Source organism: Amblyraja radiata, chromosome 29, assembly GCF_010909765.2.
Source record: "Amblyraja radiata isolate CabotCenter1 chromosome 29, sAmbRad1.1.pri, whole genome shotgun sequence".
Lineage (NCBI taxonomy): Eukaryota > Metazoa > Chordata > Chondrichthyes > Rajiformes > Rajidae > Amblyraja > Amblyraja radiata.
Window position 1 is genome coordinate 7,322,455 of NC_045984.1, and position 17,063 is coordinate 7,339,517.

Sequence of the window (17,063 nt, forward strand, 5' to 3'; positions counted from 1 at the left end):
GAGACGATGTTTCCATTAGTGGAAGAATCTAGGACCAGAGCTCATAGCCTCAAAATAAAATGACGTTCCTTTAGGAAGGTGATGAGGATGAATTTCTTTAGTCAGAGTGTGGTGAATCTGTGGAATTCAATGCCACAGAAGGCTGTGGAGGTCGTCAATGGATATGTTTAGTACATGTGTCAGGGGTTAAGGGCCTGTCCCACTATGGCAACCTAATTTGCGAGTTTAGAAGAGTTTTCATTCATCACAATCTTGCAGCACAGTTGACACGTGGTGCTAGGAGGTCACTGTAACTATCCCTCATGCTCGAGAGGATCCCGCATAGTGAGAAAAATTCTGCGAGTAAAAATTGGTCGGCATGGTTCTTTTGAACTCGTAGTGCAGTGGTAGTGGGGTCGCCGTGTGGTTATAGGTAGTCGAGATAGCCATAGGCCATTTCCTTTGCTGACCGGACATTTTAATTGGCTCATTGGAATTTTCAGAAAACCGACCGACCGGTAATGTTAAATGCCCGCTAAACTTTATTAGAAGTTTCCTGGCTTCTTAAAAATGGCTCGACTCCTTCTCCCCCCCTTCTCCCTGCTCTCTAAATGACTTAACGTACATTGTGCCAGCCGTCGTTTACCTTCCTGTTCATCACGGGTGTGAATTTCAGACAGCGCTCCCCCGCTTTCCCTGGCGTGTGTGCTTGTGTGTGCGTGTGGACGGTCGATCCAGCTCGAGGTTTTTCAGGTGAGTACCCTCGAGCTTGAAGGTCGAAGACAGTTGCTGAAAGGTTGCCTAAGTGGGACAGGCCCTTTATGGGGAGAAGGCAGGAGAACGAAGTTGAGGGGGAGAGATAGATCAGCTATGGCAGAGTGGACGATGGGCCGGATGGACAAATTCTGTTCTTGTCACTTATGATCTTATGAACCTTCACCATTAATTAGAATTTTCAAAAGAAAGTGTTGGTTAGCTGGAGCAATTGGTATGGTGTGTGCAAACACTCCCAAGTCCCCAAATATTCAAATCTCATTTCCGCCAAGGTCATATTTTCCTCATTTACCTTTTTCGCTTAAAATCTGGGACAGGAAAGATTATTTTATTCATTGTCAACAGTCAAAACATAAACAAGAGACACTACACTTACAATCATTCGCTTTCAATCCCAGTGAGATTGACTGACAATAATTAATTTACCATATTGTTAAATTAATACTTAAGATTTGAAATTATTTGATTTAATTTTGTATCAAATTTGCTTTATTTCAACAGTGCAAATAAGTGTACAAGATGCAATGCACAGAATGTAAAAATCTGTTGTTGCACCCCACAAGCTGCCAGCAACCATAAATATTCAATTCACATATTTGGTTGTACAACTACTCTCTCCCGAGTTGCAGGGACATTGATGGATTATGTTCATGGATATTTCTGCTTAGCATCTCCTAAAGATTACAGCATCAACGGTAGGCTGCTGCCATGAACTGAAGAATCACAAATCATACATTTGATATACAAAAAGAGCCTGGAAAAAATATTGATTACTAAAATTTCCAAATTATTAAACAGAACTTAGTATATTGGGTTAACCTACATATTTGATGTCGCAGGTTAGCTAATATAATTTCCATAATGTAATATTTTTAGTTTTCATCGTCTAGTTTTCATTGCTTGACCTCCAACATCATCAATAACAATTGTTGGTACCACTTCACCCGAAAAGCCAAATTTTGGGAAAAAATACGATATACAGTATTTTTCTCTCACGGTTCAACAAGTTAATATTTTGAAATCCTCAATAAAGAAAATGTCACCAAGATAGCCATATGATTATTTTCCAACTTGCATCACAGGCCCCTATGGCATAATCAGCACTGTTGTAAATATTGCATGCATTTCGACATTCAATATTAATTGCAATGAAAAGTCCCATCTTGAAATTCTATTAACATTTCAGATAATATATTCTATGCTCTCAAAGTGAAATAGACCCGAGCATAAGCAGACAATTCCAAGAGAGTGATATTTTCCATTTGGATGCGTCAGGCAGATCTGTATGAATTTGAAGGCTGAAACATCTGGCCATCTCGCACCTGAAACAATGCGAGATTCTGCAAACCAGCATAGTTAATGGCTTAATCATCAACTGACTTAATAATAAAATTTTGTTTTACTAGAGGCAAATGTTTTTGATTTTAGTAAAAGGCAAATAATATTGCAGGGGTATTAAAACATGCAAAAACGCCTCATGAGAGATCCACTGATTAAATACATGTATGCCTGAAAATAAAATAAAAATTCAAATTGATATTTGAGAATTAACATCCAAATCAAAACAACTTTTAATCTCCTTCATTTTGTTTCTAATTGTGGTCATCCCCACGCAAGGTTTCTACACATTCTGTAACATTTCTATTTCTGAAGTTTCTTTTTTCATTGAATCGAGCATCTATACTGTACATGACATTTTTCAAACTCTAGCAACTATTTCAATTTATGACAAAATATCACAAGGTATACTCGGTGGGTATGATCAGTAAAATATTATTGATTTAAGACCAAAGAACCAGATGAATAACTAAAAGCTTTGTGAAAGGAGATTTAAGGCTTGAGAGAAATTCCTGGAACTTATTTTAGAGCTAAATGCCCGGGAACTGCAGGGAAGCTGGACAGTGAATTTGCAAGCAGCAGTAAATTCATCTACTTCAGAGGAACTATGATTGGTCATTAAACAGTGACTTCCAGGTCAGAGTAGCAGGACAGCATGCAGAAGACAGAGGCAGGTTTAGCCCCAGCATCCACCAAGACTGGTGAGATTGATAAAAATGGAGGTTGGACCATTGGAATTGTAGGATAAGGAAGCCTCTAATAATCCTCCTGGAGAATGTCAAGTTCAAGCTGTTAGCTTCCTCAACAGCCAAGCCACAAGATTCAGCTGAGTGAAGGGTTAGGTAAAAGTACCCTTGAGAAAAATGTAGGAATGAAAGCAGTTTAGGAAAGAAGAACCCACGCTACAAGGAAGCAGAAACAATTTACCTGTATCCAAAACACCACTCTCAACATGACACAAAAGCATGGCAAAAGTATAGAGATAAAAAGATTGTCAGATTTACAAAGGGCTTCAAAGACTTGAATTTCAATAAAATTAGTTAATATTCACTTAATTTATTAGCTTGTGGTTTGAACCAATCAAGATATGTGAAGTAATTTGATGGGTGGTTCCAGATAACAAACATAAAATAAGAAACGCGACAATCCAAAATTTTGAGTTAACCTCTTTAGGAGCAAAATCAGGAACCAGTATTTCACATATTGGGCATTGGGATTCTGGTGCAAGCAAGTCACATTCCAAAAGAATGATAAAACAAGCGAACGGGTTTGAATGACCTACTTCAGTTCACATGTTCCTGTAAAAATGTAGAAATGTATTTTATAAATAAAAACCTACCAGAACCTACATATCTGCAACCAATTGCAGGCACAAAATGAACTAAATCCGTTAAATGAATGATTGATTGCACCAAACTGAATTCTAACAAAACAGGAACTCTGAGGAAAAACAAAATATATATAGGTTACCATTTAGATAGAAATGAATTTAGGGTCATGTGTTCAACGCAGTTAAGCCATCATCATACACGTGCATAATTCTATTGTTAATTTATGTATCTGAAAATCATATTTGGAGCTATTTCAAACATCAGTAATTCACGACTATCATCTTATCTTTAAACCATACTAATCATAAATTATTTTTGAAGAGCGAGTTTTGCATTCAAGTCTTAAAAACACTAATTGAAGAAACATAATAGAGGAATAAGCGAAAAAAAGTACGAGCTTTAGTGTAAAAATACTTGCTATTTAGTGATGGTTCATATCAATTATATACTGGGCCAGTTAACATTCAGAATTTTTAAATGAATAGTTTATTTGTTACAGAACTGACATGTGCTGTTGTTGAAACAAACATGGAGGAACTTGGGCTATGAGAAATTGTGCTGTTAAACTGAGTTCTTTCAATCTAAAGTCAACTTGACTCAAACACTTGTTGCTGTTAAAATCAATTCTTTATTCAGCTGAGACTAGTCTCTTGAACCTTCCAACACAGAGCTGATGCTCTGGGGCGGGTCCAGAGAGGAGTAACTTTGATACAAACTCATGGCATTTATATAGGTATTAGACATTTAAGATACAGAGGGTATGACAAGCTGGTAACCAATCATCTGAGTCCTTCTGGTAATTTACAACATCAGTCACATGATCCCTGGCCTCATTACAGCCTTTGTTTGCCTGTCTAATAACTTTATAACTTTGCTTATTTTATTTCAACACAGCAAAACCCCAGTAGGCTCTTATCAAAGACCACTCCTCAAAATATAAGATACATACAATGATCACACAAGTAATACACACTTTCTATACCAAGAGAAAAGATATTTCTATAAATCTAAACAATTTCTATAAGTCTAAAGTGTACCTTTCTATTAAGCCAATACATTTCATAAATTGTTTCACTATAATTTCACAGTTTGAAATACTTTTACCTATGTCTTTAAAACATTAATAGCGCTTTCTCACGGGGCGACTTGACGCAAGATGTAACCAGAGTGAAGTGGTCGTGGTCTAGCACGATATCACACGATATAACGGGGGGTAGATAAAGAGTTCCCACGGGTACTCGGCATTTCTGTTATTTGTGCGAGTGACTTGTCCGTCTCCCGAGCTTTCCCGTTAAATCTTGAATGAACATTGTGAATCCCCATTCATAAAAGAGAAAGTAATTGCGCGGGAGGGTTAATAATTGACAATCTGCTGCTGCCTGCCCGCTGAGTTAAAAAGTTCCCACGGTAGACTCACGATATACAGTGTATCGTGAGTCTTGCGTGGGGACTTTTTAACTCAGCGGGCAGGCAGCAGCAGATTGTCGCTCCCTTCAGTTTCACCCCACCTACACCCCTCTGCTTCCCGGCCATGTGTGTGACCCCTACCCTCCCCTCTTCAGCTCCCCGCCCATTGCACCGGCGCGGGGGCTTTGCACTGTCTTCACGTCGGCGATGCCAGCAGGTCAGTGCCAGTCACCGGAGATGTCAGGACCAACGGGACACCGACCCCCAGGCCCACTGCAAGCGCTGAGATCCCAGAAACCCACAGCCAGCAGCAGCGCAGCCCCGTTCCAACTCCAGAGGAACACGCTCCCCGTAGGGACAGAAGCTGATGGTGTGCAAGGTACGTCTTGTTCTTGGGGTTGCGGATGAGGGGGCGCAGCTCGGGCTGTGACGTCTCCGGCCACCCCCCTGTACAGGAGCTGAGACTGGGAACTGTGGGGTTGTTTGCAGTTGCAGAGGGAGGGGGCAAGGGCGGTACAGTTCACACTCAGCTCCAGTCCAGGGGGGTGGCCGGAGACATTAGGACCAACGGGACACCGACTGCAAGCACGGAGATCCCTTGTCGCTTGCCACTTGTCGCCGTAGCAGCCCATCGGGGAGCGGATTCCTCTGGAGTTGGAGGGACAGGGAGACACAGCGGCTTTTGAGAATGGTGGGCAATCACTTCCAAAGTTCTGCCCACACAGTCAGTACACCTCTCCTACACTTGTCTCCCGCACTAAGATCATCTCGCAGAGAATGATCCCAGCCTAACAGCATGTTCATTCCAGATTACTCACCTTCTGTCCCCTCTGTCCAGCTTCCGGGTTCACCGTTCGCAGGAGTTCCCACGGTACACGCAAGAGTTAATACGGATATCGCACTGGCCACTACGTGCATATAATGTTGCAATCTTCAACCACAAGTGTAAAAGTCACTCTTGGAGAAATTCAAACTTGCTTGAATTTTCTCCCGAGTCACCAAGTTACACGAGTACCTGCCGTTAGCGCCACGGTGGTCCACGAATGCCGTACGGTTATCGCACGGGGTTCCCACGATGTTCAACTCTGGTTAACTCTTGCGTCAAGTCGCCCCGTGAGAAAGCGCTTTAATTATATAAGTTTGCTGAATAACAGTTTCTAAGTTCAAAACCCATTCACATCCCAACCAAGCATACATGGGTCGTAAATCTGTCAATTTACTTAATATAAGTTTGGTGCCTTTCCTGTTATCGGGAAGTAGGATTTCCAATCTCATGTACCAGGCAGAACACAAGAGACTACATCTCAGACCATTACGTCAGAATTCCATCTGCTTCAACCTTCTATAAACTACTCCCTCAATCTAATTATTTCTCAAAGCAACTATTCCTTCACTTACATCTTATTCCTTATCACACTCATTATTATTTTACACAGCCAAAGCTAACTGCAGTCTATCATCTCTCAGCCTTGAATTCTGTCTCAAACCTAGCATAACAAGCCATAACTCTTCACCTTTATGTCACATTCAGAGCTCAAAAATGTGCCATAGAGACAGAGCAGATGGCCTAAGAAGAGGCCCCTTATTCAGCTTCCCATTCTTCAACACAAAGCCATATCAAATACAATTTCCTCCAGTGCTATAATTGCCCCAAACAATAACCTAAGCTAAGCAGGTTCCGGTTCAGGCCTCCATGTTTTGATTCATCTTTGCCTGTGTGTATCTGTCTGTTTGCACTTTATTTCAGTTCAGGAAAACTTTAATCTTTTCTTTTGCAAATTACCTGGCTTATATAAAAGTCACTATCCAAGCGGTTCTATTTGTATAATATTTCCTCAGTGCAAGTGAATGAGATGTGGCAATAGTACTCGGGTCAACTCAGATTTTGCACTTGGTACTTGAACAGAATATAATGGACTAAATTATGAGGAAATGTGCTGGACCTTGTTTAATCATTCGCCAAGTAAACTGCTCCTCATTTTCAGAATAATTTGTCATAACCCAGATTGCATTGAAATTACTTGATCACAAGAAGCTCTGAATAAATATACATATAGTAATATGTAGAATACATACAATGACAAGTGCAAAACAGCAGATTACAATGCAAAATGCAAGTAGCTAGAATATTATAACACAACAGAATAACTGAGTAAATGAGTACACAGCAGCATCTCTGGAAAAGGTGTGTGTGAAAGAGGTGATTGGTTCAGGAGTCTGTTAGCTGTTGGGAAGAAATTATTCTTAAATTTAGATTTCTGAACTGTCAGCTCTGGTTTCTTCTTCCAGAAAGTAGAAGAGAGAAAAGGGAATAGTCAGGTTGGTTGACATTCTTGGCGATATTTCCAGCCTGTAGAAACTAGAAATTGCACATACTGGTTTACAAAAATAAGATACAAAGTGCTGGAGTAACTCATCAGGTCAGGCAGCATCCCTGGAGAACATGGATCGGTGATATTTCAGCACAGGACCCTTCTTCAGACTGATATTTCAACCCTTCCTAATGCAACACGCCATGAAGATGGACTGGATAAAGATAAGTGAAGAGACTGTGTTGGACTGGGCTGTGTTTAACACTTTTTGCAGATTCAGGTGGTTATTTATCCTTTGATATTGCTGTAGATTTATATCAAACTTTTAGCTACTCGCAATACAAGTGAAAGAAGATCAAAATAAATAATGGGGAACTGCAGATAAACAAAAAGTTGGAATAACTCAGCGGGTCAGGCAGCATCTTTGGAGAAAAGGAATAGGTAACATTTTGGGTCAAGACCCATCTTCAGACGGAGAGTCAGGGGAAAGGTGAGATATGGACGGTGAAGCAGAGAGATATAGTACAAATTAATAAAAAATATGCAAAGCTATGCAAACATGATGACAAAGGAAACAGGCAATTGTTCGCTGTTCGTTTGTTGAGAACAAGTAGACAATGAGACTCAACAAGACGACTTTGAAGCTGGTATGTCTTGGGTGGGGGAGGGATGGAGAGAGAGAGGGAATGCAGGGGGTTACTTGAAGTTAGAGAAATCAAGACACATACCACTGGGTTGTTAACTGCCCAAACGAAATACGAGATGCTGTTCCTCCAATTTGTGTTTGGCCTCACACTAACAATGCAGGAGGCCTAGGACACAAAGGTCAGTGTGGGACTGGGAAGGGGAATTAAAGTGTTTGGCAACCGAGAGATTGGCCCAGGCGGACTAAGCAAAGGTGTTCTGCGAAACGATCGCCCAGTCTCAGTTTGGTCTTGCCGATGTACAAGAGTCAAAGCCTTGAACACGCTTACAGTAGATGAGGTTGGAGGAGGTGCAAGTGAACCTCTGCCTAATCTGAAAGGACGGTCGGGATCCCTGGACAGAGTCGAGGAAGGAGGTAGAGGGACAGGTGTTGCATCTGCTGCGGTTGCAGGGGAAGGTGCCTAGGGAGAGGGTGGTTTGGGTGGGAAGGGATGAGTTAACCAGTGAGTTGCAGAGGGAACGGTCTCTGAGGAAGGTGGAAATGGGTGGAGATGGGAAGATGTGACTAATGGTGGGATCCCGTCAGAGGTGGCAAAAATGTCGGAGGATTATGTGTTGTATGCGACGGCCGATGGGGTGAAAGATAAGGAGTGGGGGGGCTGTCCCTATTGTGACTAGGCAGAGCGGGAGCAAGGGCGGGGCTGTGGGGTACTGTGAGCACCTCATCTATGATGAAAGAGTGAATGCCATGCAAATGCTGGTTTACAAAAATAGACAAAGTGCTGAAGTGAGCGGGTCAGGCAACATTTCTGAAAAACATGGTGTAGTTTCAGGACGGGGCTCTTCTTCAGACTAATATTTCCAGCCTTCATGATGCAACCTGCTCTCCCCAGGTAACCACCTCACGACTCTACTTTCACAAGTTGTACCTCTTCTATCCTCATTTCACCCTTTTTCTTTTCTTCTCTGGCATTTGTTCAATCAAAAACCCTCCTCACCCGTATCCACTCATCACTTGCCAGACTTTGCTTTGCCACCTCTCTTCCAGCTCCCCCACCCCATCTACAATTAATCTAAAGGATCCAAAAAGTCACCTCATCATGTTCTCCAGAGATGCTTACTTCAGTTTGTTTTGTGTAAACCAGCTTCTGCAGTTCCTCATGTCTTCATTATCCATTTTGAGCTTCTTTCACTTGTATTTGTGTATCCAGTGCAAATGGAAATTCAAAGCAGGAATTATTTATTTTTATTTAGTTACAGAGCAGTAACAAAACAAAAGTAGTAAGTTATTCACATCAACAGATCCTTGATCGCATTTTCAACACAACATCCTTCCACCCTAGAGTCTGAGGAAGGGTCTCAATCCGAATCGTCACCCATTCCTTCTCTCCAGACATGCTATGTGTCCCGCTGGGTACTCCTACTTTGTGCCTATCTTCGGTTTAAACCAGTATCTGCAGTTCCTTCCACCCTAGTCAACATTAACAAATGCTCTGTTTTCTCTCTATCTTGTTTACGCAGGTCTCCCTTTCAATTCTATTATGCTGCTTACATTAGCTATTCTTTTGGCAACAGGTTTAAAATTCTAAATCTTACCCTGAGAATGAGGTTTCTCTTGAGATTTCTTATGGATTTGTTAACAGTCATTCTGCACAGAATGACCCTTCAGCCACCAAGTCCACTCTGACCATCAAGCACCCATCTTGCATCATATACTAATTAAATCTATTTTATTCTCACATTTCTATCAACTCCCCTTCGGGGCAATACTCAGCGACCAATTAACCTGCATCTTTTTGGGTTGTGCAAAGGGGAGTATTTCAGGGACACGCACACAAACAGACATCTTGGGAGACCATGCAAACTCTGCACAGACAGCACTGGAGGTGAAGAATGGACCCTGATCACTGGAACTGTACAGTAGCTTGACTAGCAACGGCAATGTACCATCCAATGGTCAACTAATTATGATCCTTAGTTCTGGTTATCTTTGCAAAAATAATCTTATTTCCAACTACTCACCAATGCATTTATCTCAAAGATTTCTGTTACATTATCCCTCACTAGTCTATTCTCTGACAGTAAATTTGAATATTTGAAGTACAAGATTTTATTTTAGAAGTTATTTTTGAAATTATTGCAGTAAGAGAAATTCAGTGGCCAATTTCTATATAGCAAGCTCCAACAACCAACCATTTAAAAGTAACACTATGATCCAATTTTAGTCATTCTACCATGAATTTTAGTCATTCTACAAAGGAGACAGATGGTTCCTCAATTTAACATCTTATGCAGAAGACAAGATATTGAATATTGCAGCACTACCTCAGTTCTGCAATTGGCAATTCAGCCTAGATTGTTGCACTGAAGTCTTTGGAGCATGACTTGAAACAACAACCTCCCAATCAAAGAGCTTAAACTATTAACATGCTTATCTGGGGAAGAAATATTGGCTATACAATCTTTCTTGCTGGTTGTCTTGTACATTCTCCAATGCATAAAAATCCATTTGTCATAAAGAAACTACAATTATTCACAATATTCCACAATAACAGGTTTAATGCAACTTCTCTGCTTTTCATGTTTTCGTCAAATCGCACAAGGATTCAGCTCCTGAGAACTGTCTGAAGGATTATTTCTCGAAATCAGCAAGTCTGTTTTTTTAAACCAGTAATCCATACCATACCACTTTACAAACACTTGCTTCAATTCAGTTCTTTAAATAATCAATCAAACATTGCTCATAATTAAGCTAAATGTAGTATATACTCTATCCAGCTATTAGTGAATACAATGAAACATTTACCACCAATTAAAAAATGCTTTAAAAGTGTATGGGAAAATTTGCACAGTCATATTTCGGTAAATCAGGTATACCAGTCAGGAGTCCCTCCATTTGCATTTTAATAACCTTCTTGTAGATGGTTTATGCATGCAACCTATAATGTAGCTACCTCAATACCACTAACCACGCCCAGCCATATCAGTATAACTGTGATATTCTCCCCTTGTTCCTCCCTATTTGTTCCAGTACGCCTGAAGACTAGATGCAGTCAGTACTGGGACGTGTGTGACATGTGCCTTAATTAAAGACTCAGTAAAGGTCACAGTGTGTCAGACTTGACTCCTTTACATGGTGTCAGCAAGTTAAGCGCGCGCCTCCTGTTTATCGGGTTTTAATTGTCCCTAGTCTAACTAGTGTTTAATTCCCCATTCATCATGGCATTCTCATGCCGAAAGCCCTCTCCCCTTGTCTTTGATGCTGACATTGCGGAACGCTGGGCTATTTTCGTGATGGACTACAACCACTTCATCAACATCGTGCACCGAAATGACCCTGATGCGGTCAAAGCCTCGCTCCTGCTGAACCTTGCCGGTCCCGATGCCATGAAACGAGCTCAGGCTCTCAACTATAATCCAGCGGTCCTGGATGACAACGACCAGGTCGTCGAGCCGGCGGAATCTGCCAATGACCCGGTATGTTTCTTACGCAAGTTTGCGGAGATTTGTGACTTGCCCTCCAACCGCATATTGGAGCGGGCTAGATTTTTTTACACGGAAGCAGCAGCCTGATGAGCCTGTTGAATGTTTTATCGCTGACCTGCGCTACCTTGCTCAGCGGTGCCGTTTCGAGACCATGCGTGATCAGCTCACCAGAGATATCCTTGTCACCAGCATGCTAGATCAGAAGCTACGTGCAGATCTGCTGCAAAGACCAGACCTCACCCTGACTCAGGCAATGCATGCATGCCGCATAGCTGAAGTAGTTGCCCCGCCACATGGGCAGAGGGGATCTGACAATCGGGCTATTAATCTGAGTGGTGTTGCTATGCCCCGTCGCAAGCAAGACAACTTTCGCCCTACGCCGCGGCCGACTTATGCCCCTCGGGTCCCGCTTGTCAAGAAGTGTCCCAACTGCAATTATATCCACTCCATGCAGTCGCAGTGCCCAGCATTTGGCAAAGCTTGCAATTTCTGTAGGAAGATGAACCATTTTTCAGCTGCCTGTCGCTCCCGTGGGAACGTTCCCCCAGCTCCTAGACAAGTTTTAAACAACCTTCAGCAAGTTGATAACGAATTCGATTCCCAGTCTTCTGTCGACACTGCCCTCGACTCTGAGCCCAGCAATTCCATGGGAGATGTCAGTGTTTACACTCTCCTTCATGGCCGATCTCGCCTCCCCGATCCTTCTGTGCTCATTACTGTCAACAACAAGTCCTTCACTGCTAAGCTCGACACGGGAGCGAAGGTGAATGTTATGTCAACATCCCTATTCAAACAGTTAAGAAATAATGAGCTGTTGACTGCTGACCGCTCCATATTGCGTGCTTATGGGGGAGAGGAGCTAACACCTGTGGGGAGGGCCACCTTCCACTGTGTGCTGCAGAAATCATCCCGTGACCTATCGTTTTTCATTCTTGACTGTGACTGTGACTCTGTTGAGCAATCAGGCCTGTCAGGATCTCGGTCTGGTGTCTTTCGACCGTACGGTCCACGAAGTGCGTGTGATGCTGAATCCACTCTCCGAGTACCCTGACCTCTTCGATGATAAGCTGGGGAAGCTGCCACTTGTATACAAGATCGCAACTGATCCATCGGTCGTCCCAGTGGTCCGTGCTCCACACAGGGTGTCGTTTGCCGTGAAGGGCAAGGTCGAGGCCATGCTGAAGAACATGGTTGACATGGGGGTGCTTGCAGCCGTCAGCGATCCCACCGAGTGGGTCTCCACCATGGTCGCCACCATGAAGAAGGGTAAGAACGAAATACGGGTGTGCATAAACCCCAAAGATTTGAATCTGGCAATAAAACGTCCCCACTACCCTGTGAGGACTGTAGAAGATGTTGCTGCCCAGGTCGGTCAGACCACGGTGTTTTCTGTTCTCGATGCCAGGAGCTCGTTCTGGCAAATACCCCTAGACAAACGCTCCTCAGACTTAACCACTTTTGGCACACCCTTCGGAAGGTTCAAATTTTTGCGGATGCCATTCGGCATCAACTCCGCTAGCGAAGTGTTTCAACGCTCCATGGAGCAAGTGTTTGCTGATCTGCCGTGTGCCATTATTGTGGATGATATCCTGGTCTATGCGAAAGATGCTGCTGAGCATGATCACCATCTCCGACGGATTCTAGACCACGCTCGCCAGATCAACTTAAAGCTTAACCCGTCAAAGTGCAGGTTCCGTGTAGCTGAAGTACCCTATGTTGGCCACATCTTCACGGCCCACGGGCTGAAACCTGATCCGCAGAAGACCAACGCTATCTCCGAGCTGCCTGCCCCGACAGATGTTACCAGCCTGCAGCGTTTCCTGGGAATGGTCAACTATTTGGGGAAGTTTATCCCCGACCTCAGCGAGTTGAGCGCACCCCTGAGGCAACTGACGAAAAAAGACATTGCCTGGTCCTGGTTTCCCCAACACCAGCAGGCTTTCGACTTCATCAAAACGAAGCTGATCAGCACGCCGACTCTCAAGTTTTTCGATCTGCAGCGTCCAATTGTGGTTACGTGTGATGCTGCCCGTTTCGGACTAGGTGCTGCCTGCCTGCAGCTCTATGATGATGGCTCGCTGCAGCCCATTTCTTATGCCTCGCGAACCATGACGGACACCGAGCAGCGCTATGCACAAATTGAGAAGGAGCGTCTTGCGGTTGTGTTCGCTTGCTCCAAGTTCAAGGACTTCCTTTTCGGTACCAAGTTCACCGTCGAGACGGATCATCAACCCTTGGTGACAATCCTCAACAAACCTATCCACATCGCTCCAGCCAGATTACTGCGAATGATGATACAGCTCCAGCGGTTCGACTTTCAGATCGTTTACAAGAGGGGCACTGAGATGCATGTGGCTGACGCGCTGTCCAGGGCCCCCCGGTCCTCCTGCGACAGACATCCCTACGAACAGGAGGATCTGCAGGTACTCAATGTCAACTTTGTTCCCTCTAAGCAGCTGCAGTGCCTGGTTGAGCACACTGCCAACGACCCCGACCTGCAACATCTCGCAGCTGTCATCCAGCAGGGGTGGCCAAGCAAACAAACCTCGCTGCCTGCCACCCTTTCTTTCTGGTTCGAGATGAACTAGTGCTCCGGGAAGGGATCATCATCAAGGGTCACAAGGTGGTCGTCCCTGCCTCCCTGTACGACTTGTACTACAACGCTGCCCACATGGGGCATCCCGGAGCCGATGCCACTGTCTCACATGCCCAAGAACAATACTACAGGTGCACAACCTTTTATCCGAAAGCCTTGGGACCAGGCACTTTTCGTAATTCAGAATTTGTTGGTCTTCGGAATGGAAATTTTTTAGCGTAGATTTTAATGGCTGGCTCAGTGGTAGAGTGCTCGGCTCATATCCGCAAGGTCGCGAGTTTGCGCCTTGATCCTGACAGTTACTCGATCGCGAGTTTGAGTCTTCAATGTCGTTTTTTCTTGCAGAATAAATGTTTGTATGAAATGCAGTGTAGGAGAGGTGTACTGACTGTGTGGGCAGAACTTTGGAAGTGATTGCCCACCACTCTAAAAAGCCGCTGTGTCTCCCTGTCCCTGGGATAGCAGGGGGCGATCAAACAGCACAATACCCCCCTCCCCCTCCAACTCCAGAGGAATCCGCTCCCCGATGGGCCGCTACGGCGACAAGTGGCAGTTTGCCCACAGCCCGAGCTGCGCCCCCTCATCCGCCACCCCAAGAACAAGACGTACCTTGCACACCATCAGCTTCTGCCCCTACGTGTTCTTCTGGAGTTGGAGCGGGGCTGGGCTGGAGTTGCTGCTGGCTGTGGGTCTCTGGGATCTCCGTGCTTGCAGTGGGCCTGGGGGTCGGTGGGCGGCGGTGGGAGCTGTGGAGCCTGTGGAGCCTGTGGACCTACCTCCGTGTAGCTAGCCAGCTTCGGAGCGTGGAGAGCTGCGGGGGCGAGCTGCAGCGACCCGACTCCGGTGGATGGTGACACCGGGAGCTCGCGGGTCCCCGGTGGGAGACTGCTTTGCGGGGCACCGGCAGTGGCGACTTCTCCCGCCCGAATTGCGGGGTTGAGAGTGACCTGGAGGGGGGCCTTACAACGCCCGGCGCGGCTGTAAATTGCCGCGGACTTCCTAGCGCCCGCCGGGGGCTTTGACCTCGACTTCGGGAGAGGAATGGAGAGCAGGGGAGAGACAAGTCTTTGCCTTCCATCACAGTGAGGAGGAGACTCACTGTGATGGATGTTTATGTGAATTGCCCCCTCCCTCGGCAACTGCAAACAACCCCACTCTCCTGCAAGGGCGGTACAGTTCCCGGAGGATGGCAGGTGGCCGGAGATGTCAGGACCAACAGGAACCCGCTCCCCGATGGGCCCCTACGACGCCCCGAGCTGCGCCCCGTCATCCGCAACCCAGGTTCCTCTGTAGTTGGAGTGGGGCTGGGCTGGGCTGCTGTTGGCTGTGGGTCTCTGGGAACTCCGTGCTTGCAGTGGGCCTGGTGGTCGGTGTCCAATTGGTCCTGACGTCTCCGGTGACTGGCACGGTCCTGCTGCAATCGCCGACGTGAAGACAGTGCAAAGCCCCCGCGCCGGTGCAATGGGTGGGGAGCTGGAGAGGGGAGGGAAGGGGTCACACACATGGCCGGGAAGCAGAGGGGCGTAGGTGGGGTGAAACTGAAGGGAGCGACAATCTGCACTGTGTATCGTGAGTCTACCGTGGGAACTTTTTAACTCAGCGGGCAGGCAGCAGCATATTGTCAATTATTAACCCTCCCGCGCAATATACCCTCACCTTCTCTTTTATGAATGGGGATTTAGTTCCCCTTTCTTCGAGGACCGACCGGAGGTTCCGCTGTCACCTCTGCGGGCCGCCCTCGGTGAATGTTTTCAAGGACCTTTCTTCAAGGACCGAAAAAATGGCCGCTATTCGGAGGTTTTCGTTATTTGGATCTTCGGATAAAAGGTTGTGCACCTGTATTGGCCGGCATGGCAAAGTACATTAAGGCCCGAGTAGCCTCCTGTCCTGATTGTAACACTCTTGCCCCACATCAGCAGCGCCAGCCACTTCTGCAGCAGCCCGCCCCTGCTATGCCCTGGTCATCGCTGGCTGCTGACATATTCGAATGGCGTGGAAAGCAATACCTAGTGTTGGTCGACTCCTACTCGAACTGGTTCGAGGTGGACCTTCTCCCTGCTATCACCTCTGAAATGGTCATCAGTAAGCTGCGCCGACTCTTCGCCACTTTTGGGTCCCCGGTCCGCTTACAGACCGACAACGGCCGTCAATTCACCAGTGCAGAATTCAAACCTTTCGCTGTGGTGGAACTTCACTCACTACACCAGCAGCCCTGAATACCCGCAGAGCAATGGCCTGGTCGAACGTGCTGTCCGCAGTGCCAAGAATTTGCTCGGGCAGTCTCGTCTCTCCAATGGTGACTTCTACCAGGGTCTGCTAAACCTTCGTAACATTTCCAGGGACACTAACATGCGATCCCCTGCCCAACGTCTGATGTCCCGCGTTCTTCGCCCACCGATGCCGATCGCCCAGCAATCCCTAGTGCCCAAGGTCCTCCAGCCTGCTGCCGTCCAGCAACGGATTGCTCAAAGGCATGAAGTACAGCGCCGCTCTCACGACAAGTCCTGCCACCCGCTCTCACCACTACTGCCTGGCCAGGTCGTCCGCATGCAGACAGCCACCGGATTCTCCCGACTCGCAACCGTGGTTGGGGTGGACAATTCACCGAGATCCTACTTGGTGGACTTTGAAGGAACTATCTACCGCCGTAGCCGCCAGCACCTGTTGGCTGTTAACGAGGCTCAGCATCATCCTGCGGCCCCCTATGCTCCTCCGTTGCGTTTCGAGCCTCCCACTACTAACTACCCCTCAGCTCCCTGCATGCCCCGGTCAGTCCGCTTGCCGCGTTCTCCTCCCTCTGCCCTTCCGGGGTTCTCCTCCCCTGGCCGCTCTCCGTCTCCTCCTTCTCCCCCGTCTCCTTCCCCTGGCTCGCCTGTGCCGGTCGGGTCTCCTTCCGCATTCCCGGTTGGGTCTCCGCTGGCTTTCTCCTTCCCGGCTGATATTGCTCCTCCTCCTCTTCTTTCGGGTGGGGAGGGTGAGGGTGCCATGCGCACTCGCTCGGGTCGGGTTGTCAAACCTCCTGTCCGTTACGGTGATTTCGTTTAGATTTGCAGGTGTTGTATAACCACCCTGCCACTGTTATAACTTCAATTTTAAATTTCTAAGGGAAAGGATGTAGATGGTTTATGCAGAGCAACCTATAATGTAGCTACCTCAATACCACTAACCACGCCCAGCCATATCAGTATAACTGTG

At 46.0% G+C, this 17,063-nt stretch overlaps 1 protein-coding gene across 1 annotated transcript in view; it reads right to left on the reverse strand.

The window, feature by feature from the left end:
- LOC116989282 (guanine nucleotide-binding protein G(q) subunit alpha-like) overlaps positions 1 to 17,063 on the reverse strand; it is a 105,219-nt gene that overhangs the window by 43,207 nt on the left and 44,949 nt on the right. The gene's annotated exons all lie outside the window — the stretch shown is intronic.